The 25,127-nt window shown below is 34.5% G+C and overlaps 1 pseudogene; it reads right to left on the reverse strand.

Annotated features, from left to right (window-relative positions):
* The window catches only part of LOC138693705 (DNA-directed RNA polymerase I subunit RPA1-like), a 134,440-nt pseudogene that overhangs the window by 20,494 nt on the left and 88,819 nt on the right, over window positions 1-25,127 (reverse strand).

The raw sequence follows: 25,127 nt of genomic DNA on the forward strand, positions 1-25,127 counted from the left end.
TTTGTTCACCTAAATGCATCCTGTGTAACCTAGAAGACTCTTAGATGAATCGAGAACATTTACGAAAATGTCCAGTTTTGGCATCAAATCTTTTGGATTCGGACTCTAAATTATTCTGGGAAGCTAGAAGGCGAATGGAGAACTTCCAAGTGCCTGGGCAACAGATACCACCACTACCACTGCTACCGCCACCACGACCACCATCATCATCGGGTTCGATCCCGGCCCAGGTCGATGGCATTTAAGTGTGCTTAAATGCGACAGGCTCATGTCACTAGATTTAGCGGCATGTAAAAGAACTCCTGTGGGGTATTATTCCGGCACACCGGCGATGCTGATATAACCTCGGCAGTTGCGAGCATCGTTAAATAAACCATAATTTAATTTAACTCAAAACGAACAGATTATTTAGTGCAGATAGAACATATTTCTTTGGAGCTATTCTGAAGAACTGTTGAGTCTTTCTTTGTAAGTTAATTAATTTTCTCGTTACTCTGTCTCCTGTAATGTGATGGAATGCATTGCAAATGAATGATCTTTTAAAGGCCCTCTAGTTGTTTTATGGCTTTGATGCCAAAGAAGCTCCACTGTAGCTATTTGTAAGCAAGTATAAAAAGTCATTATCAGTAATAATACTTGCTATTTATTTTGAACACTTCAACCCATTTAGACTCACTACAGTTTCTCAATAATACAGCAAAATGTCTATATGTTTCGCACTTCTTTTTTCACACTTCTGTTTCCTTCTGAAGTCCTGGCAAAATTACTATACTTTCTATGTTAATTTGTTAATTTAGTTCGGTTATACATTTTTGTTTATGCCTTTTCTTACACGATCATATTTTAAATCTCAAGAGATACGGAACTTGATTTATATATCCTAAATCAATTTTGTTCGAAATTAGATTTGCTGTGAAAATACAGCAACCCACTTTGCAATTCATGAAAACTCGAAGCTGCCCATGCTTGATCTGCTGTTACATTTCGTAATGCACTATGACTAGTCATTTCCCATTGGCTAATCTGTGATGTCGGAGTGCGTTTCCCCTCTTTGAGCAGAGCTGGTAGAGCAAGTGAGGGAGGGTAATGTTGTGTCTCCGCTATTTAAACATTTTCATCCCTTCCACTGCCACTCCCCTTACTTTGCTCTTTTACCTGTGCTTCCCCTCCTAAGACGCTCGAGAGCAGAGACATGTGACGTCACAGAGTTAGCATAGAAATGTATGATGTAAATGAACAAGTTATGGAGCAGTTATCACAATTTGAGAGCATGGCTTATTCCCTGTGGGCAAGCAGTCCAAAAATAATTGACTTTTTTATTGGTAAAATAGTCACATGGGAAGAACAGGGTAAATCAATTTCGTAAAATTTTCTGGACTGTAGTTAGAAATGTAAATTATCAGCCAGTTTTGGCTCTAATCAGCTAAGATTTCCTACAAATAACCTTACATTCTTCAAGAACATGTGTTATAAATTTGAGTAGCAGACTCAAAGATGGCGTAGCTCTAAAATTATAAATTTGTCTTGTGAAAATTTTGCTAAATTGATTTAACTCATTTTGCCCATATAGTCTTCAAATGCTATTTCAGATGTTATTAAATATCATTTCATTTATAAGTTTTTTTTTTAACTTATGTATTTTTTTTTCAAAACATTCCCCCCCCCTCCCCAAAAAAAATGTATAAATGAAATCTGTATTAAGTTTTTGAAAACTGAGAAACTAACCTTCTTCTTCTTCTTCTTCTTCTTCTTCTGGTTCTTCATACTCTTGATTTTCTGTATGTCTCTGTCTAGTGTGAGCCATTGTTGCATCATCATCATCACCCTGAAAAAAATTAGAACACATCCTTATCTTCATCACTCAGCAGGTATGACGTATTCATTCAACTGCTCCATTAAAATTACAGCACTGTGATTTAGAAATATTAGAAGATGATATTCTTATGGATTCATTTTAGGAAAAGAAAGGTGTTTAAGAACTTGGTGTACTTAAAGAAATGAAACAGTATTAATTACTCTGGAAGGAATGCTTTGGGCGAATCATTATCTTTCAGGAAATGCTGACTAATGCAAGAAATCAAATGTTAACTACTGGTCACAATATTAGTTATCAAATATTTTAAGTGAGTGATTTACGTGAACTTCTATTTACATCTCGTGCATTAGACATGATTGCATTAGATATGATATGATAACTATAGTCTAAAGATCTATCCAAAAAAATCCAAAACTTTGCAGTGTCTAGCAAGTGGTACATTCTAGCAATGACTTTCATGAGCTGCTATATTATGTACCGTAATTTCCTGCAACTATGGTCCACGATACAGTCATTCAAATTTTGCACTCTAAAACGTAGTACCTCATTTATCCATATTTTTGCTATACTGAATTTGAAGTTAAGTCACTGCAGCTATCTATGAATGGTCTACGATACTTCTACAATGATCTTTGAATGGTTGTATCGTGGACCATAGTTGTGAGAAATTACAGTACATATCTTTCTTTGTTTTTACACCAAGCCATTTTAGTGAGTGCAGATTTAACATATAGTGACTTTTCTGCTATTTAAAAATGTCTGATGTAGGGTAGTGCATGAATCTGGGTTTTTTTTTTTTTTTTTTTGGGAGGTACTTGACTGTTCGTCATTCACCCATATGAAGCCAGTTGTGTAAACCATTTACAGAGAGAATCATTGTCCAGAGTGTCCTACGCTACACCAGTGATGATGGAGACTTGTTAGAATCTGTAAACTGTGTTTCATTCTATATTAAGTCGCCCATATTGTCGTATTTTTAGTTTTTAGCTAATTCGTCAAGAAAAAAAGTAATATAAATAAATCTGCCTAGTCAAGTGAATAAGAATTAAAAAAAAAATCCCTCCAAAGTCATTATATTACTCTCTGAGTCTGCTTTAAAAAGAGATGTTGTTGAAAATCCTACCACTAAATGTCTCTGAGCAATGTTCTTCCAAAACTAAGAATTTTATGAAAGTACGATAAATTTGATGCTCTATAAAATGAAAAGTGATACTAGTTGGGGATATTTTAACCCACCATTATGCTTGTCCAGTGAAGGCCTTTCAATAACAGAAGCACCTTACTTTTCTTTAAATGTGAGGTCAAATTTTCTGAAATTTTCTCCTATTTCATATGGAACAGCCCATAGTATCTCGTTTATCCACATTTTTGCTATACTGAAGTTTGAAGTTAAGTCACTGCAGCTATCTATGAATGGTCTACAATGATCTTTGAATGGTTGTATCGTGGACTACAGTTGTGAGAAATTACAGTACATATCTTTTTTTCTTTTTACACCAAGCCATTGTAGTGGGTGCAGATTTAACTTATAGTGACATTTCTGCTATTTAAAAATGTCTGATGTAGGGTAGTGCGTGAATGCGATTTTTTTTTTTGGCAGGTACTTGACTGTTCGTCATTCACCCATATGAAGCCAGTTGTGTAAACCATTTACAGAGAGAATCATTGTCCAGAGTGTCCTACGCTACACCAGTGATGATGGAGACTTGTTGGCATGCACAAGAGGAACTGGAGCTCCCAGAGAAAACTTCTACATCACCTCGAACACGGGTTTGACCAACACAAGTTATAAATCAGTGCGTACACTGGGGATCGAACCTAGGTCCAGCACTCTAGCCACTAGATCACCATGGTGGTGACTAATGTTTAGTGCTGCATCAGATGTATCAGTGCTACAAATGTGGATAGAAGACAACCCATGGTTAGGACGACCTTCCTTGTTAAATAGCTGACGAGATCTCAATTCAAATTAGAGAGACTAACAAAGCAATTATTTAGTCACAGCAGGACACTCTCTCAGGCTGGCATCTCAAAAATGTTTTTTCTGAGATTTTAACAAAAAATTTAGAAATGTATTATGTTGCAACAAAATATGAGTCATATATTTTGAATAATAACAGTAGCAGAACTGTGCTATGCTGAAGTCAGTCAACAATTTCTTATTGAAGGGGTTGTTTACAAGGACAAGTTCAATGACATCCTAAGAAACATACTTCATGTTTGTTCTGTTTTTCCAATTAACTCTTTACATGAATTACGATTTTCTTCAAATTTAAACTACGAAATCTCATGATAGCATTAATAAGTTTATTCGAAACTATTAATAACTGTGGCCGCCATTTTGTTACTGATATAGTACATTAAGAAGTCTCAAATGTCTGGTCAGTAGCTAAGTAAGGGGGTAGATAGATATTTATTTTTTTATTTAACCGATATTAATCATATTATTATGTATGGAATTTTTGTTTTCAACGCATACAGATCTGTGCTAAATATTATATTAATGGCTCCTGCTTCATGAAAGATTCCACCAAAGCCAGTAAATCAAGAGTAGCCAAGTAGTTCCCTTTATTACATGAACATTGACTTTTCTGATGACCTCTGAATGGCAATTCCTGAATACTTCAATGACAAGCAACGTCTACTAATCTGCTGACAATTTTCCTACTTTTTTTAAACCATTTCATTGCGTTCAATGACCTCTGAAGTGGCATGGTCGATAAGGCACCACCCTAACATATGAAATTTCTCGGCGCACTTTATACGACTCCCAGATGCTGCGTGTTCTTTAGCTTTTTTTTTCGAAATTGTTTATGGTGTTTACACCTGTTCTGCGCCAAGAATCTTACCCATCAATGCCAAACATCAAACAATAAAAACACATTAGCTTTTGTTCATGACCTTTACCAGTTCCACACAACCACTGATATTTATTATACCAGCTTTTCTGAAATTTTCGAACAAATTTTCCGTCCTCTTGCGATAACGTTAGGTCTGCCGTTTCTCTAACGTTTTTCTTGTTACCTTTTGTTCTAACAACAAGGAGGAAATATCATTGTTAAGTAAATGCACAACCGAATCGAAGTCAGGACTGTTAAATTCAGAAGTCATTAGCCTATATCCTGAATAAACACACAGATTGCCACACGAGAAAACAAGAATTACACTTTATATTTTATCAGTAATTATTCACTATGCCTATATAAAGCAAAATTATCACTTAGGGCTATCACTTTATTATAACACATTAGCATACCCTATTAGCCACCTTGCTCTCATGTCTCACACTGTACTCGTACTTTGAAACTTTCTAAATAAGAAACTGTTTGTTTCCGTTATAATACTGTAACTAATATTGGCGGGCAAGAAAAGGCATGTACAGTACCTGAGGGGTCTGATGCTATCATTTCAGACCTTCTGGTGAGTAATAATTATATTTTTCCCGGCCAAAGATCAAAAATACTTTTGGAATATATCTTGTATATCAAAATATTGCAAGAATTTCATATACAAATTTGGGCTCTATCATTAACATATAATCTTTCAAGCACATGAAAAATGTTAGTAGCTACAACCCACATCATCAGTGAAGAACTTCCTGGATCCTATTTCCACAGCAGTATAAAAATAAATTTCTGAGGTGTGCATCTATACACTAAAATTCATTATCCCTAATAACTTGTGAAGAACATGTGGAAATAATTTGTATGAAGCCGTTTGATTTAGAGACAGGGTCCTAAACATATGACAAAGGATTCCACATTTATTTTTCTTCTGAAGCCATTTAAAGGATTTTATCATCATCTTTAAAATGAAATGCTCTGGACTGAGATTGAACACACAGGACTCAGATTTAATGGCAAGCGCGTTGGCCATTCAGTCACCACAGATGATAAAGAAGTCAAATGTGAGAGATTACATAATTAAATGTTACCGGTACTCATTGCCCCTAATTTAGACAACTGTGAAGTTTATCAGTGTGATAATATGTAATGTCAACATTTGCAACTCTCACTGAAATTAATTTATACTGTACTTTTTCCATGTACAAAACTGTTTGTATCTTACCCCTTCATCTTCGTCAGAACTTTCATGCTCTTCTCCTATTCCAGCATTCTTAATTTTCCTCGTAAAGTCAGGGTCCACTTCATCTTCCAATTTTATTTCAGTTTCGTCATCTTCATTCTTAAAGGACTTTTCTGCTGTTTCAGCTGCACTTTCAATTCTAAAATAATAATAATAATAATAATAATAATAATAATAATAATAATAATAATAATAATAATAATAATAATAATAATAATAAATTTATTTCCTTATTTATTTATTCATTATTAATATTAACGTGTTAGTCATCAGCGGCCAATGATAATCCAGCACAACTGAGACGATAATAATGCAATAATACAGAATAAATTGAAAACAATATTTACAATGATGACAATAATAAAAAATTTTATACATTGGATTAATATTATATTGTTAATTAATAGATACAAGTAAAACAATGGCAAATAAAAAATGAGTCGCTAATGAATGATATGTTGTAGCATGAAAATACCATAAAAATTACAATAAAAAATTTAAGACAATTGTTTACGAGAATAAATAAAAGATTATGTAATTGTCAGGAACAAACTAAGTCCATACAGTGAAAGGATCGAATTCGCAGTCATGCATGTTGGTATTTTTAATGCATCTGGAGACTGGTGAAAGAAATTTTGAATTTCTATTATAGAAAAGTTTGTGAGGTCTCATATCTTTTGCAGAATACGTAAGATAACGTTTCTTAAGGAGTTACAGGATATATCACCTTTGAGGACCTTGCAGAATAGATAATCGAGCTCATGGCATCTAGCATATAGGCTTCGACAATTAAGGTAAACGCATATTATCTCGTAGCTATTCCCAGAGTTAATGGGCAGAAATCTGAATCAACATAAGGATATGAATTTCCTTTGGATGAATAATAATAATAATAATAATAATAATAATAATAATAATAATAATAATAATAACAACAGTGTACATATAATACTTATGGTTGGGTGCATCAACATCGGTTAAGAATTAACAGTCCTTAGCTTCTGACTCAATGCTCGCTAGGCCGCATATACATGGGCGCGCAACAGCAGTGAAGTGGCACTTCATGTAATGCGTGGAGTGAATTGTGCAAGCGCTGCACATGATACGAACCACCTGAGTAGGACGCACAAGCCTCGAACACATTTCTAGTTTCATTCTACTCGCATGATGGACGACCATGGAAAACGAGAAAGCTTTGCTAACTGCTATTTGCACTTTGGTAACACAGCATACATTTTCCCGGCCACTTAGTCACTCGTAATGAGTGCACCTCTGTACACAGTGCGTTGGACATTGTGCCACTGTCACATACTCAGTGACACAGTACATGAGGGTGGGCCACCAAAGGGAAAACTGGGAGGAAGAACTTAAATTGAGGGGATTCAATCTGACACCGGAACTGGAATCCGGTGTGGCTCAGTGGATAAAGCATCAGCATGTAGAGCTGAAAACTCGAGTTCAAGTCCCGGTGCCTACCCAGCCTTCATCACGTGGTATGCAGAATTCCTGCAGGAAATATCACATGTACTTCGGTACATCATCATAATATTTATTTTATAAGATTAACAGCTGACATGACAGCTCTAATTTACTTCTTAAATACTGCATACTTCAATCCATCATCAGAAATGACGATACAGTGAACATTCACCAGTCCACTAGTACGTAGTGACTCATGCCAAATGCAGAAAAGTTGTTGTTGTTGTTTCCTAATGCCAGGCGTTTGACAATAAAGTCATTTGACCTCTTGCACTCCAATATTTTTCAAAGATATTATCATGGCCAGCCACTGAAGCACAGATTTTGAGGTGTTCCGAATCCATTTCTTGGTTTGAGTTGCACAATGGGCAGTTAGGGGACTGATATATTCCAATTCTATGCAGGTGTTTGGCCAAACAGTCATGACCTGTTGCCAATCTAAATGCAGCTACAGACGATTTTCGTGGTAAATCGGGAATTAACTGTGGATTTTGATGCAGAGAGTTCCATTTTTTCCCTTGGGATTGAGTTAGCAAATTTTGTTTGTTGAAGTCTAAGTATGTAGATTTCATAAATCTCTTCACAGAGTAATACGTAGATTTAGTAACAGGTCTGTAAGTAGCAGTGCTGCCCTTCTTTGCTAAAGCATCCGCATTCTCGTTTCCCAGGATTCCACAATGGGATGGTATCCATTGGAATACAATTCTTTTATTGAGTGATATTAATTGAGAGAGCATTTTAGTTATTTCTGCTGTTTGAGATGAAGGTGTGTGTTTAGAGACGATTGATAAAATAGCTGCTTTGGAGTCTGACAATATAACTGCATTCCTGAATTTATTGATGTGGCATAGAAGATTCCTGAGACATTCACTTATTGCAATGATTTCACCATCAAAACTTGTTGTTCCATATCCAAGAGATCTATAAAGTGAAAGAGACAGCACGTAACACCTGCACCGGCACCTTGTTCTCTGGAGATCAAGGATCCATCGGTGTATAAATGAAGCCAGTTTTGTGGAGGGTACCTAATATTAATTGTCTCTAAAGACAATTGTTTCAGTATTTCAGTGTTTACATCTGATTTCAGTATTTCTTCTGTTAAATTTAGATTATATTCTATATTTAATAGAGTTAAAGGGTTTGGTTTAATTTGTAAGTTTTCTTTTAAATTCGGGATATTGATTTTCTGTTTTAATTCTTGAACAATGGATATGAAACTTTTTTGAGTTTTCAATCTACAAAGAGGACTGTATGAATGCCAATTGTTACCTGGTAATCTGACAAGTTTTTCATATTGAATCAGTGCTTTTTCTTCTATTGTCATTTTGATGCTGTTAATATTAGTGAGGAATCTCATAGAATTTATTGGCATTGTTTTGATTCCACCAGTAATGAGTCTGAGAGCTTGGTTTTGAACATATTCTATGTCGTTTATGAAAGGTGAAGTAATTAAAATTTCTCCGCAGTATGTCAGCACTGGCTGTATAAACATTTTGTATGTGGTGTTCAAAGTATTCCTAGAGCATCCCCATTTCTTTCCTGCTAGTCTTTTTAAAAGGGAGAATCTTTTACGAGCTTTTTCAGAAATGTATTTCAAATGGTTGCTCCATGTTATCTTACTATCGAAAATAACTCCAAGATATTTGGATTCATAAGTCCTAGGAAGTTGTTGGCCATTGCATAGGATATTGAATTCTCTTTCTTTTTTACCGAGTGAAAATATTTGGTAAAAAATGCAGAAAAGTCTGAAGCAGGAAATAAAAGATCTAAGTGAACGAGTATAAAAATAAATTAAATTAGTGCTTACAATGTAGCTTTTATTTTCAATATTTTCTTCATGGCATAGAAGATCTCCTTCAGAAACTTTTTCTCGACATGCTTCAGAATTTCTGCTGGTTTCACAGAAAATTTGGACTTGTATACTTCACGTGGAAGAAACTGCATATGTATCATATATACTTGGTTCCTGAAATAAGAAAATGAACAAATTACAATACTGTATTCATTCTCTTGACACTTCAGTTTCAGAAATTTAGTCAAATTAATTCACCAGTAACAGGTGTAAGAACTGAGGTTTTCATGCATGGTGGGCACTGCCTCATTTTTTTTCTTTTGCTGCTGTAACGATTCTAGGTCAATGATTCTCTAAGAAATGAAAAGATCATGGGGACCAACATTCTGGTCTATTCCTCCTTACCTCAAACCACTGAATTTTTATTTAACAGTCATTCCACATCAAATCGCAAACTGACAAAGTATGACCTTTTCATAAATGGGCGAATTTTTTTTATGAATTCCAGGCATCAAATAAAGAGATCCATATTGTTTATTTCCACAGTTATTTATCATTTGTGTAGTTATGACTATTTGAAACTATGCGAAGTATGTGCGCACTGTAATAAGATCGCTTAGTACTTTTGAGTCTATATATAGTTGAGATTTTGGGTTCAGTGCATTTGAAATATTAAATGCAATACTTTTTACTACTTTACACAATTTGGCCTAATTTTTAAATTATTTTTCTTTCAAATTAAAATGATTACATTAAATAGCATAGTTAAAAAAAATACAAACCTATTCCCTGATGTATTATCTGTAACTAGAGCATCAAAAGTGTGGGATATGCATACATACATTTGTAACAATTTATTTTCTGGATGCAGCACGCGCTCGCAATGCACCACTATGGAATTATTTTCATACATGTGTATGCGAAAAGACTGGCCACAGAAAATTTTACGAAATTAAGTTGCATATAATAACTGTCTGCACCTCTACAAAGTAGATCATTGCTTCTTAGCTTGGAAAACACTCACCTCATTGATGGCTGCCATGAAAGCCTACATTCGAAGACAAATGATTAATATCTTAAGAAACAGTAAACATCCTATCTGAAGTTATTTTATTATTGCCAACTCAGCTAGAGGGGAGCCTGCTTTTTAATATATTGCATAAATTATAATTATATCCACTGGAAGGCTTTGTATCTGAAAGTTAATTTAATACCATGTACGCCATTTAACCACTTTAAGAAAAAGTATCATGGTTAGACTATTTATTTATTAGTGTTTTACAGATGTGTTTAAATAATATGATGTCACACGCATTGCCAATGTCCACGTTCAGAAGTATGTTGCTTGGAAACCATTAATCGTAGAAAGGTCTAGTTTGCTTCATTGCATGTTGTTTAGAATATATCATCCCTGAATGTGTTTTTGAGTTCAGTACTCCTTTAAGACTTTTCTCTCAATGACAAAATCCTATTTTTGAAAAAAAAACATCATATTAAAACTCCTAAGAAAATCCCAAACACTTATATTTACATAGTCCATGTAAAATTCAAACATCTGGAGCAAGAATAAAAATGGGACACACAGTAATAGAATTATCCCGTTTAAAATGCTTTCACATTACAGATGCTCAAAGAAATGCAACATCAGCATTTATGAAACACAGTTCAACCAAATCTTAATCATCTGAAAGCTCTGAATACACAGAAGCATGGAAATAAAGCCAAGTAGTAATTTAATAAGAACCAGTGCCAGATTTCTAACGGAAAACAGTAAGTTTCGAACCTGTATTTATAGACTTGATAGAGAGAGGTTATAACACAAGTAAACGCAAAGTTTTATCAGATGATTACTGAGAGTCTATCTGATACCTTGAGAATAAGTATAATCATAAATTGGTGAAGAAGTTTACAACGATTACAGACTAACGAGAATACCAAAATAAATTATTAATCAATGTTTCTAACGTATTTGCTGATATCTCTAAAAACGTGGTCATACATTTGTACGTAGTATTTTATAAACATTGCGTACTTGGTGAAAGAAAGTACTATGCAAAAAAATTGAAAACAGCTTTAATTTTCACATACAGTAATTTGTTCAGCATAAATGTTATATACATTTTCACTTCTTACCTTTCAGGAAAAAGTTCAATTTTGTCCTTTACATCAATGTACTGCAATACGTCAGACATTGTAACTCTACACAATTTCAATTTCAAATTATTTGCTTTTTTCTCTAGTTTACGTATGTCAGGAAGGAATGGTATGTCCATATTTGGAGTCTTCATATTATGTGATGCTGTCTCGCAATTGAGGTATACCCAATGTCACATTCATCTCACCACAACCAGCAAAGTGAAATGTGTTCAGAGTCATTTGAGTGGATGGCTCTCCGATGGGCTGAAATAGAAAAACCATGTGTATTTGTAGACTCCTTATGCAGAAAGATTGTATATTTAAAATAACTTACTTACAAATGGCTTTTAGAGAACACAGAGGTTCATTGCCGCCCTCACATAAGACCGCCATCGGTCCCTATCTTGAGCAAGATTAATCCGATCTTTACCATCATATCTCACCTCCTCAAATCCATTTTAATATTATCCTTCCATCTACGGCTTGGCCTCCCCAAAGGTCTTTTTCCCTCAGGTCTTTCAACTAACACTCTATATGAATTTCTGGATTCACCCATACGTGCTACATGTCCTGTCCATCTCAAATGTCTGGATTTAATGTTCCTAATTATGTTAGGTGAAGAAGACAATGAGTACAGTTCTGTGTTATGTAATTTTCTCCATTCTCCTGTAACTTCAACCCTCTTACCCCCAAATATTTTCCTAAACACCTTATTCTCGAACACTCTTAACCTCTGCTCCTCTCTCGAAATGAGAGTTCAAGTTTCACAACCATATGGAACGACTGTAATATAACTGTTTTATAAATTCTAACTTTCAATATTTTTTAAAGTAGGCTGGACGACAAAATCTTCTCAACAGAATAATAGCATGCATTTCCCATATTTATTCTGCGTTTAACTTCCTCACAAGTGTAATTTATAAATAATAATAATAATAATAATAATAATAATAATAATAATTTATTTACTAATATTTATTGTGCTGTACAACAGCCTAGAGCCAACAACAGTTTAGCACAAGATAAAAGTTAGCACAAGATTTACAATGCACAAGGAATTACATAAACAGTGCATAAAAATAATTATTAAAATTAGAGACAAATAAAATAACCAATAATGACAAAATTAATAGACAACTGCAAAATACATGATACAGAATAGCTAAAAAACAACACAAACGAATGAAACTGAAATGAGTGTGATTTTGATGTGTATACTCAATATAAAAATAACCAAACAGCAAGCTACACATTAAACAGATCCGAATTAATGTAATATAAATTGGCAGCTTTCATACATCTGACAACTGGAGAGATTCCGGCTTATAGGTAAAAACAATTTTTTGAAATCTTAAACCATTCGAAGGGGCCCGAAGGTAGATATTGCTTATGAAGGATTCACAATCAATATCACCCTTTACAGCCTCAGAAAAGAATAAATAGTCAAATTCAAGATGTCTAACATAAAGGCTAGAAAACTTAAAATATTTACAAGTACGCTCATAATTGAAAATAGATGAATTTGATAAAAACCTGAAAGCAAGTAGGGACATAAAAAATTCTTTGAATGATTTCCAGTTTAACCAAATCAGTAGAAGTAATAGAATTTCAGACAACAGATGCATATTCGAGTTTCGATCTGATTAATGTATAGTATAAAATTACAAGAGTAGCTGGAGTAGAAAAAGACCTTATAAGTCCGAGCATTCTAATGGAATGATTATAAATATATTGGACATGATTATGAAAATGTAATTTGGTATCGAGTATAACTCCCAGGTCTCTAATACCGTCTTTCCTTATTATGTTGATATTATTAAGAGTATAATTGAGGACCGTTTTTGCAGAACTTGCTAACTGCAAAATTTGCAAAATTGAGATTTTGATGGATTCATTAACATAAGGCAGGCCTCTACATGATGTTCAAAGCGTCTTAGTAAAATTGGGTTATTTCTCTTCATTGTAGTGTGTCAAAATGTGGTCGTTTTTTCCAAACTTGCTTTCTGCTATAAGTGAGACATACAGCAAAACTTGCTTACTATAATGTTTTGTCTCTCCTGTAAAATTCAGTTTTTTTCAGTTAGCAAGTTTTGTAAAAACGGTCCTCAATTATTAAATTTGAGAGAAGTGGTTTTTCTAGAGAAGGAAATGACTAAAATTTTCGATTCATTAATTTTCATTCCATTACCAGCATGCCATAGCTCAACAGCGTTTATATAATTTTGCAAAGTTACGCAGTATGCCAGACTATTAATTTTGCGAAATATTTTCAGGTCATCGGCAAATAAAAGGCAGTTAGAACTTAGTCTAGCACTGATATCATCTATAAATAATAAAACTAATAGAGACCTCAAAGTGGAACTCTATGGAACTCCGCATAAACTAATATATGGATCAGAGTAAGAATTTCGAAGTCTAACACAGGATTGTCTATCTTTTAAAAAATTTTCAAACCAGTTCAGGTAGTTAGTGGTAAGATCAAAAGAGTTTAATTTACTCAGTAACATATTACGGGAAACAACACCAAATGCTTTGCTAAAGTCAAAATATATGGAATCAATTTGACTCTGAGTTTCAAATATAGGCATAGCAAAATTGAGATATGATACTAAATTAGTAGTCGTAGATTTCCCGTTTGTAAAACCATGTTGGGCCGAATTCATTTTGTTTTTCACGTAAAAAGAAATATGTCTTTTAATTTTTTTTTTTTTTTAATTTTGAGAAGTTATCAAGAATGGAAATAGGTCTATAATTACTTACAATAGTTTTATTACCATTCTCAAATATGGAAATAATAGATGCTTTCTTCCAAAGAGAAGAATATTTCCCTGTTTTCAAACTCAAATTGAAAATGTAGGTTAAAACAGGTAAGCCTATAAGAATTTCAGAGCATCCTTTAATAATAAAATTAGGGATGCCATCCGACCCATAGATTCATTCGGCTTGACATTTTTTATGGCCTTCCTGACATTCTCACTAGAGATTACAGATAGGGGTAAAAAGTCATTAATGTTAGAATAACAACTGAGAAAATTGGAGTTATGACTGATCTGAAATGATTTAAATTGACTAGCAAATGCATTTGCAATGACTCTTTGATCAGCGATGTGAACCCCATTAATAATAAATTCATTAGGAATGTTTTTCGATTTCTGAAAAGATTCTACATATTTCCAAAATTTATTAGGCTCTTTTTTAAACTGTCATCAATGGATTGTAACCAATTACGTTTATCAGAATTAATCAAACCCTTGACTTGTTTTCTACAGTAAGAGAAAATTTGATAGTGTTGATCAGATTTATATTTTTTTAAATTTCTATGTGCTTTGTTCTTTTTCTTAATGAGTTGATGTAGACTGTTTGAAAACCATTTAGGATAGTGCGACATTTTCACAAAGGTAACAGGGACAGCTTTAGATATAGCATCATTTACAATTTTAGTCAGAGAATTAGTAGCAACATTGACATCGGTAGTAAGATATACCGTATACAATCCCAAACAAAATTGTGGAGAGTGGATAAATACAGTGATAATCACCTTGAGAATAGTTTAATGGGTGATGAACATCTTCCAAAACTAGTGAATGATTAGCAAGATTAACTGAACAGTTACAGACATTTGTAAAAACAAGATCAAGAAGAGTTTTACTATTTCTCATAAGATTAATTGGTTTAGTCCAAGAAGACAAGAAAAGGAATGCCGGTATAAATCCTGAAACTTAATTTTAGCATAATAATGAATATCATTAAGAATGCAACCATGCCAGGAGCATTGAAATCCCCGAGGATAACAATTCTAAAGTTGTGGGTATCAAGATTGTTTTCTATAAAATTTAGATAAGACTTTACATGTTTATGATCTATATCGGGTGGGAAATAATGATTTCCAATTAGCATTTTAATTTCAATCCAAACGCATTCATTAACGAATTCTAAATCATATCTCCGACGTATAAAAGGTATCCATTAAGACACCCCCACCTTTTACTTTGTTGGTAACTTCAAATAATCTATCAGCACGAAACACAGTATAATTGTTAGGAAACAAATTTGTATTAACAACAGATTCGGATAACCATGTTTCAGTGAGACAGATTGTGATATCATTATTAATCACTATATTTTGGAAAATTTAATCACTTTTCATATTAATTCCACAAACATTTTGATAAAAAAAAACTCAAGATGACTATAATATATAATGATATACTAATATGATATGCATAAGTAATCACTTTGTGATTCAAGATGATGCTCATCCTGTCGGATTCCGGCCACTTAGTCACTCATAATGAGTGCGCCTCTGTACATAGTGCATTGGACATCTTGCCACTGTCACATTTTCTGTCATACAGTACATGAGGGTACGCCACCAAAAGGAAAACTGAGAGGTAGAACTTCAACTGAGGGGATTCGATCCGGCACTGAAACTGGAATCTGGTGTGGCTTAGTGGATAAAGCATCAGCACATAGGGCTGAAAACCCGGGATTAAAATTGTATAAATCACTAGCCTGACTATCCTATATGGAAGTGAAACTTGAAGAAGAAAGACTTCAGTACATTAAGAGCTGCAGAAATGAGATATATAGTACGCACCGAACAGCTGGATATACTCTACATGCAGCCATTAGAAGAAAAACTTTTCAATTACAGGAAAAGATGGCTCCAACATGTCATGAATGCCACCAACTCGGATACCTAATGTTGCATTGTATTACACTACCAGCCAGAAGGAAGACGTCGAATTGGCCATCCACGAAAACAACTCTTACAGTCTATACAGACAGTTCAGCGGCTTCTAAGCGTCACCATGGCAACTGCCCAAACTAGCCAATCAGAGACCATGACAACAGGCCAATGTTGCCGACTGTTTCGCAGAGAGTACGTGTTTTGTTTGGAAGTGATGAATCTTCGTTACTGTGTTACAGCAAGTATTAGTGTTCTGTCGTGGCTATTGTTTTCGTAGATATTTTGTTGTTGATGAAGGTGGAGTTAGTTTGAATTTAGTTTTAAATTTAATTTAGCTGTGAGTGTATTTGTAACATGACTTATAGTGTCAGTGTGTTTCACTTATACAATGTTGCAAGATATCATTCCTGCAGTTAGCGGCACAAAACGAACCACGGGCTCAGAGGGAGAAAGGAGTGCTACAAGGGACAGCAAGTGGTCTAGAAATAACGGAAAAAGTGCTCCTCTTACAAGTCAGGCGAGAGAAATGGTTTGTAATGTGCAAGACTATTTCGAGAAAGAAGAGACAATGGCGGGCCTCTTATCCTGTACAACAGGTGGTAAATAGTATTGCAGAGGCTCTCAAAATAGGAAAGAACACCATCGTTACAATAGGAAAGGAAAGATTAAATTGAATGAGCAAGAGGATGGACCTTCCCGACTGGAAACCCTGGGAAAGAAAATGAAAGTGGAAAAGTGGATAACAAATCAAAGGCACGGTCACACATCGCTACTTTTGCAGCGCAACTTTTGTACTGCAGCTGCAATAGTTGTGTCTCATGTTCACACGTAAGCCAAAAGTAGCGCGCTGCATGCTACTTTTCGTGCTGCACAACCCGAGTGCTGCAAAAGTTGCATTGCGAGTCTGTTCACACACAAGGCGCTACTTTTGCAGCCGCAGTCATGCTGCAGGTTTCCATCTGCGTGTTGACTTCTCAATATACATTTTTGTGGTTATGTTCGCATTATTAAGAAACTCATGCGAAAGCTTACTTATCTATTATTTGCTTTTCTGTCCTAACTAGTATTCAGAAAGTGGTATTATTTTTACTATAAAGCTTTTAAAAACGCCTATATACTTAAATGATAACCAATAGTATATTCACGTAATCAATGTTGGCAACCCTCCTGTTTGGAACAACGCTATGGAAAGTTTAAAAAATGAATTATATCGTCAGCAATTATGCTCAGACTGTGTTGTGTATTTAATAACTGTTACAAATAATTTATTTTCATCACATTTAACATTAAAATATATTAAAACAATAAAAGTATCATTGGCACATTTGGGTGGTAACACTGGTTACAACAGCAGCAAAAGTTTAAACAAAACCGATATCAAAAATGCTGCGGCTGCAACCCTGAGAACCCTGTTCACACGTCGATACTTTTAAGCTGCACGCAGCATGGAAAAGTAGCGGGCAGCAGGTTCGGCAGCCGCTACTTTTCAGGTTGCACCATTGTTCACACGTCACAGTACAAGAGTTGCGCAGTTTTTTGTACTGCATCGCTGCAAACGTAGCGACGTGTGACCGGACCTTTAGATGTCTTTCAGGAGAATGCAATCTGGCGGCATGTATATTTATATTACCGACGGGAGGGGCAACCTAAATTACAAAAGCTGCAAATTTTGCTTCGAGATGCGGATGTTTTTCACGGCAGTGTTTCTTCCCTGCACACTGTCTTAAAGAATTTAGGTTTCAAGTATAAAAAAATCAATGGTTGTAAGGTATTAGTGGAGAGAATTTATCGCTTACACACATACACCATAATCGCATTCATTCATATGTTATATTAGTCTGGTCAAAGACTACCGTATGATACAAATTTATGAGTTTATGATTTCATGTCAGCTGCTTAGTTCCGACACGGCAGATAGGAGGCGCAAAGAGCCGCACTGACTACCGCATAACTTCACAATGTCGCTCCCTTTCCGCATGTGCAAGCGAGAACTGTCAATACCTTTCTAGTTTGCATAGACTGTAGATCCTGTCTACAGTCTACAGCGAAATAGGTCAACTTATGGCCTGAATTTGTGTTTGGTGAATGATGATGAATGCTATATTATTATACAAGAAACAACTTACTTGAGCAGCCAGAAGTCCGACGGGTTCCCCTGGATGTACGTGAGAAAGCATGGATTTCACAGACATCAGATGCCGGAACTCAGATTTCCTACAACTGTGCCTTTCTTTCAAATAATCATCCATGAGACTGTCTAGCTTCTCTGTTATAGCACCGAAGTCACGGTCTCCTTGGAACTCTGCACTCACAGGATCAGCACATCTCAGTGCCTTGTAGTTATACCTGAGATTGAAACACAAGCTTCAATTCCATTTCAATCCTTACAGCAGACAAAAATCATATTTGCCTAGGCCATGTTTGGAAGCACGCATAATTGTATAATCTAATATTACCGTATATATTCGTGTAATAGACGCACTTTGTTCCATAATTTTTGGATTAAAAATCCAGGGTGCGTATTATATGAAAGGAAAAATTCTGAGTAACTACCTGACAGCCCACGTGATAATCACAGCAGATTTCGACATCAGACATTTCAGTAATATTGAAAATGATTGATTTTACAGGCCCAGAACAAAATTCAGGTGGCCCAAATTTTGTTTCTGGGTCTGTATGACTTGGAGAGCACCGACATATCGAATGCTTATGAGCAATAACAATGTGAAGTGCGTAACGTACGAAATGAATAACAAATGTAGCACAGCATAACCAGCGAAGAGGGATTATAAAGAATGGACACTGAGCGAATTTTCCTGTGTTTTGTTTCTCTGTGCGCCAGCGGCTAGTTCCACTTTCAAGCGCTAGAGGTAGTGTAATCGAGCATACGCTAAAATAATAATTGAGTATAGAGTTGAGACACAGGATCCAAAAATCGCCTACCTTATTGCATAATCCAGTAACGCTTTGCTTCAAATAAATTCAAGTTAACAGCTTTTCCTTATTTCTCAGTGACAAACTAGTTGTAATAATAATATTTTATATTTCAGATACAATAAATTATATTATAAAATAATATAATACATTATAAAATTAAGTATCGAATTCGTTTAATATTTGTATAATAATATAATATAGGTATATGGTTTTACTTCTCGTAAGAGTTTTGTTTTTCCATTTTCAGCGCTATCAAATCATTACATATTTTAATTGTTGTTGGGGTCAACGTCTCAACTCTCATTATAAAGGAACTCTAGAGTCTAGACATTGCAGTTAATGAAGGATTTATTATTCTATGGATCCAATTTATTTTATTTGAGTACATAATGTACCTAGATGTATTAATTATGTGTTATATTTCCGCTGTGTCGACTGCTAGCTGGTGTGATGTCAGCGCCAACTCTAGGGAGAAAGCAGAATCAGACGCTTAGCTGGCTTGAAGGTCACTGAAATCGGTCCGGCTACATCAAAGGTACCGACGCGAAGTGTCCATTCTTTATAATCCCTATTCGCTGGTATAACCTAAAACTGAATACAAATAAAGCAGAAACTAGGTATAAAATGTAATGCGGATTTATTTTCCCTACATATTACTGTAAAAAATTGGGATGCGTACATTATGCAACAGGACCTATTACATGAGTAAATATGGTATTTGCAACTGCTAAATAGATAGAAAACAATGAAAACATTTTTAGAAACTAGTTCAAGCAAATAGCTACTCGTACTTTGCGTGCAAATGCAGGAACATACATACTCTGCATGTATAGCCTACTGGTGGTCACTTCAAATTATCCTTCTTACTACCAGAAATAAGGGTGACGAACAGTCACTTGACGATAACATTAATTGATTCGAAAACCATGCTAACTTGATATACTGCTAAAATTCTGGACAAACAATTAGAATAAGGAATAAGTTGCAGAAAATTTTCAATTTGTACTGATTTTATCTACCACCTACCGCTCCCACTTCAACAAAATCTGTTGGTATGCAGCAAGTGGTCGAATGCCAATACATGGACAAGTCCATACACACTTCCCTATGCAGGCTGGTCCACTCCATACTACTGGCACTGGTCTGCATTTCCCTATTGCCATTGGATGTGCATTCATGTTAAAGCACTCTACTCCACATCTCAAATTTGTAAAAATCACTTCCGAATACATAATAAACCTTACACGACTGAAAGAAAGTTACATTTTAAATGGTTCACAATACTCACGTTTCAATTGTGTCAGTATCGCTCTCCCTCCAAAGCTTGCACATAGTTTCAGCAAATCTTGGTCTTCTTGTTTCCTTGTTCAACTTCCTTCCTTTGTATACTTTATGATCTTTCATATCAGCAGAAAACAATAAAAATGGACTAATTCTATGTTTTTGGAAAGGATTTCCATTCTTTTTCTTCCATTTACGAATCTGAAAAAAAGAAAGCGGCACAAAGTGAAGAAAAAAAAATCATCAGAAAGTAAAAGAAAATCAGAGGAGTAATGACTGATGCATATAAAATATTAGTTCATGTTACTTTTATAGGAACAATTAAAATCAATTTTCTCTACAAGAGAGTAGTGTTTCCATAATGGCCTTGTAACAACCTACACCCAGGCCACTGCAACATTGCACTTGGCAGTTTAGTGTTACGCTGGTAACGAGAGACGTGACCTTGCCACAGTGACCCTCACTACACAACAGCTGACTTAAATTATGCGGAGTTTGCTATTTTGCTCCATTAAATTAAATGGTAATTATTATGTAACTCATTCTTTATTATTGTTATCTTGGAGAGACCTGAAGTTTTTTTTTTTTTTATGTCCGTTGTATTAAATTATCTGCACAAATGGAGGGTTGCCCATATATACGGACAAATTCCATCTCCTGCTCATAAAATTGAAGAATCATGTGCACCATTCTGACGCCTGACTATTTACGCATGGATTCCCACTACGTGGGTTACCATTTTTTGAGCATCTTTTTTCTTTGCAACATTTCACACCAGTGCTACAAATTATTTATAACTTTATAACACTAACTAACAAATTACGCACATGATACTAACACTATGTAACATAAGCAAATCGACAACACAGCAGTGCTCCATGTGGCAACATGAGCAGCTGATAGAAAATGCTACGTTCTGATTGGTTCAGAAGGCTACTGCATAGCATTCAATTTTTTCATAAGAAGGATTGCCAACCCAACTGTACGGTGTTCGCCAGATTTGTTGACATCAATCTTGTATACGCTGACGAAGTATTTCAACAGTGGGAATGGGTTCTGAGTACACAATTTCTTTCAGACAGTTCCACAAATAAAATTCCAGAAACGTGTTCAATGAACTATATCCTAACAAATGGATAGGACACACAGGACCCACTCGATGGCCTGTGCGTTCCCCAGACTTAAACCCACTGAATTTTCATTTGAAAGAGTGTGGCATTCAAGCCACAGGGAGACATTTTGAGCATTTCTTGTAATGTTATGCCTATCATTGCTGCAACAGAACTGCACTGATAACTTGGAAATGCGGTACAAATGGACACTGTTCATATAGCATTTTTCACTGTTTTAGTGTGTCCTCCCCCCTGGCGACGTGGGTCCCACATATTAAGACTCACCCTATATATGTAAGCAGAAGAGAGTCTTGATTTTTGCCAAAGAATCACATGATAGAGTGGATGTCCAGTAATTTTTTTCCATCCCTTTTAATTGTGATAAAAACAGATGCCAACCCCAATACATATTGGACTGCTTACAATAAAAAACGTACAGAATCTTCTCAAAATAAATAATGGACTAAAAATGTCGAAGCTTATGAATCTGATCCCATAGACTACAGTGTAACAAGAACAACAACAGCAGTAGCAGCAACATTTCTTTCACACTCAAATGTCTCATAGCTACAAATAAGATTATAAATGTATTTAAGTTTGCCAATTTATTTAAGTATCGTGCCTCTTGCTTCTTCTGAGATATTTTGCAAAGTGCTATATTACAAATAAAATTATTGCTAAATCAGGATAAAACCGTTCAAAATAAAATTATTGCTAAATCAGGATAAAACCGTTCAAAATAATCACAGATTTTAATGCTCTCAAAACTAACTTCAACATCTTAGAAAACATATATTTTCCAATTTATTTCTATTCACAATATTAACTCCTTAACGCTCTACAAAACCTCTGCATGAATGGAATCAAACCTAATATGTTGCTAATCAACTGACATACAGTAACTATAGTAAAACTAGGTGTATTTAGTTAAGAAATTCGAGATTCTCAGGTTAATATCTGGATACTGTGATAAAATAGATTTAGGATTTTTTAGGTGAATAAATGTTTTTTTGTTCGTGATTACTTGTCAATTAAGTTAAAAATTTTAGACATGATATCTCCAGCAAAAATATCAAATTTTATCATCATCATCATCATCATCATCCTTCACGAATTAGGCCTTTGTAGACCTGTTTCAGCCCCATCTAGCAGTCTTCTAAAAGGTCTTCCTGGTCGACGATGTCCTCTAGGTTTATACTGCATCATAATTTTTGGGATTCTTGAATTTTCCATTCTTCTTACATGATCTAGCCAATTTAATTTGTATCTGCTGATTTTTTCTTCTACTGAGTCTACTTCCAATTGTTCTAAAATTTCTTCATTCCTTTTTCGGTCTAAAAGAGTATATCCAAATTTTGTATCGCATAAAAATACAAATTTTCAGGATAAAAATATGCAACAAAATATTTTCTGCAGTGATGTCTTAAGCATATCATTTTAATAGTGTTAAATTGGTAGTAGATGAAATGGACAAAAACTTCGTTCAAAATGTATTGAAGAAATAAATCTCCATATGTTTCTGCTAATTTGAGTGTCTTGTCCAACTCCATTAAAAACTAGAAGAAATAACAAACCTCCTGAAAGAAACTGTTAAAAAAGTACACGATACTGAAAGAAAAATATTTGCTTAGAGATTAAAAAATGGCAAGTTTAAAAACAAAACGGAAAAGTTTTAAAAAATAATCCAAACTTGTGTTTAGAAAAAATATTGAATTTGAAATTATGAGCAAAGTTGCCCAAGCTCCAGAAGATCAACAAGTAGACAATGAGAACCTGAGAGTTAATGTCTGATATCCCTCTTCTGAAGTACGTTAGACTGACTTCATTTGATATAGAACAGTCGTTTTCCCAGTACCGACTGTGTTCTGTGACAATCAACAGAGATTTTTAATGGATAATTCGGAGATATCATGTATTGTGAACTGGAACTCCAAAGACATTTCAGCAATTGACTGATGAGGCACTGTTAGTGAGTACACAGGCTTTTACTCATATTTGACTAGGTTAGGATTTTTAGGTGTTAGGATATTGAACATTATTATGTGAACGATGAAAATATTTTAAATATTTTAGCAAATATTTTTTAATTTTTTAACACATTAAAAAATTAATAATTCTCAATTTTTATAATCCAAAAATCCTAAACCCAGTCATAACACTGACATCTGAAAGTAAGATTATTTATTTATTTTCCAATGGCTAGAATTGACAATCAAGTCATTTTCCCTCTAGCTTCCCAGTACAAGCTAACAAGGTCCCCAGTCTGTTGTGCAGTTGGGTTTCAGGCTGGGCAGGACAGGAGGTGTTGTTTGTCCATGATTTGGTCAGGGTTATTGCACAACACATCTGTTGGAGTGGTATACGCCTATGGTGAGCCAGGCAGTCATGTCCTGACATCAACCTAAATTTTGCTACAGCTTCCTTGCAGCCTTTATATTTTAATTCCATTGATAGTTCATCAATTTTTTCTCATGACTTCCCTCTGGCAGCTGTAATATTTTCTTGCGTGTTTTCCATTTGAAATGCTTTCTTGATTTCTTCAATCTTCCTGCAGAGGTTTGATTTGGAGTGGATTATTGTTTGGATTTTAGTGCCTTTTTTGGAAAGTTATCTGCCATTTCATTGCCAAATAGTCCAACATGTGAAGGTGTTATTATATATTGTTGTATATAATTAATTAGTTGTATGATATAATTAAGTCTGTATATGAAAATCAAAATTACCTGTTTTTTTCGCTGTGCTATGTCAGCAGTAGTTTGTTCATCATCCAACATTTCTGACGAAAAATTCTTAATCACTTTATAATTGTCTGCAAGAAATGGGATTTGTTTCTTCTTCAGAAACTGGGCTTTCATGACATCTTTCCCATCTTCACCATAAGCAAACTAAAAACAGAAACGTAATATCTATGTAAATTCTTGTATTCCATGTTGCACTTTCAATGCAATTGGAAAACAGACAAGAATAATGATAAAACAAAAAACTGGCTGAACATGGACATGCTTTTTTCAAATCTTCTTCACATTATGTTTGAACTTCATAAACGGCAGTTATTATTTAGTACTTATGTATGACATGTTGACATAAAACTGTACACACACGTACAATATACAGCACATAGGTGAGTTGAATGAAAAACTAAAAAATATGTATGCGAAGATAAAAACTGCCATCCACACATATACAATATATGCAGGTGAGTAATTAAGAGAAAAAAAAAATGTTGTTCTAAATTCAGGAACCATTTACTCAGAAACTACTTAAGATAAAGGGCTGAAATTTTGTATGCTAATTTAAACTATATAGTTCTTCAAAATAAATGGACTGCTATTTTAAAATATTTAATTCAAGTAGTGAAAATGTGGAGAGACACATATTTTTATAGGACAAAATAAACGTATGGACATTTGTCACATTGTGCTTGTGTAATTGAAGAAGTACTGTTTTTATTTCCCTCATTTTTTCAAATAATATGCTTTTGACAAAGGGCGAAACTTTTGAAAAATGTGAGATTAAAAATTTTTGTAACAGATGTTCCTAACTGTTGACAATCGCAAATTTTCTTTTCCAACACACTTTTCTTTCTGCCATGTCTATATTAAAACAATGAAAGATAATTTGTTTCTGTGGCCAGCTCACAACTCACCAACATTTGTTTATCACACGGTGTATAGGACATTAGTCTGTGTTTGATAGAAACAGAAGAAAAAAATATCTTATATATTCATATTTATACGTGAAAATACTGTTAACAGCACTACTGAGTTAACAGTCATTGTGACTCAGTGAAACATACAT

Source organism: Periplaneta americana, unplaced genomic scaffold, assembly GCF_040183065.1.
Source record: "Periplaneta americana isolate PAMFEO1 unplaced genomic scaffold, P.americana_PAMFEO1_priV1 scaffold_18, whole genome shotgun sequence".
In the NCBI taxonomy this organism is placed as follows: Eukaryota; Metazoa; Arthropoda; class Insecta; order Blattodea; family Blattidae; genus Periplaneta; species Periplaneta americana.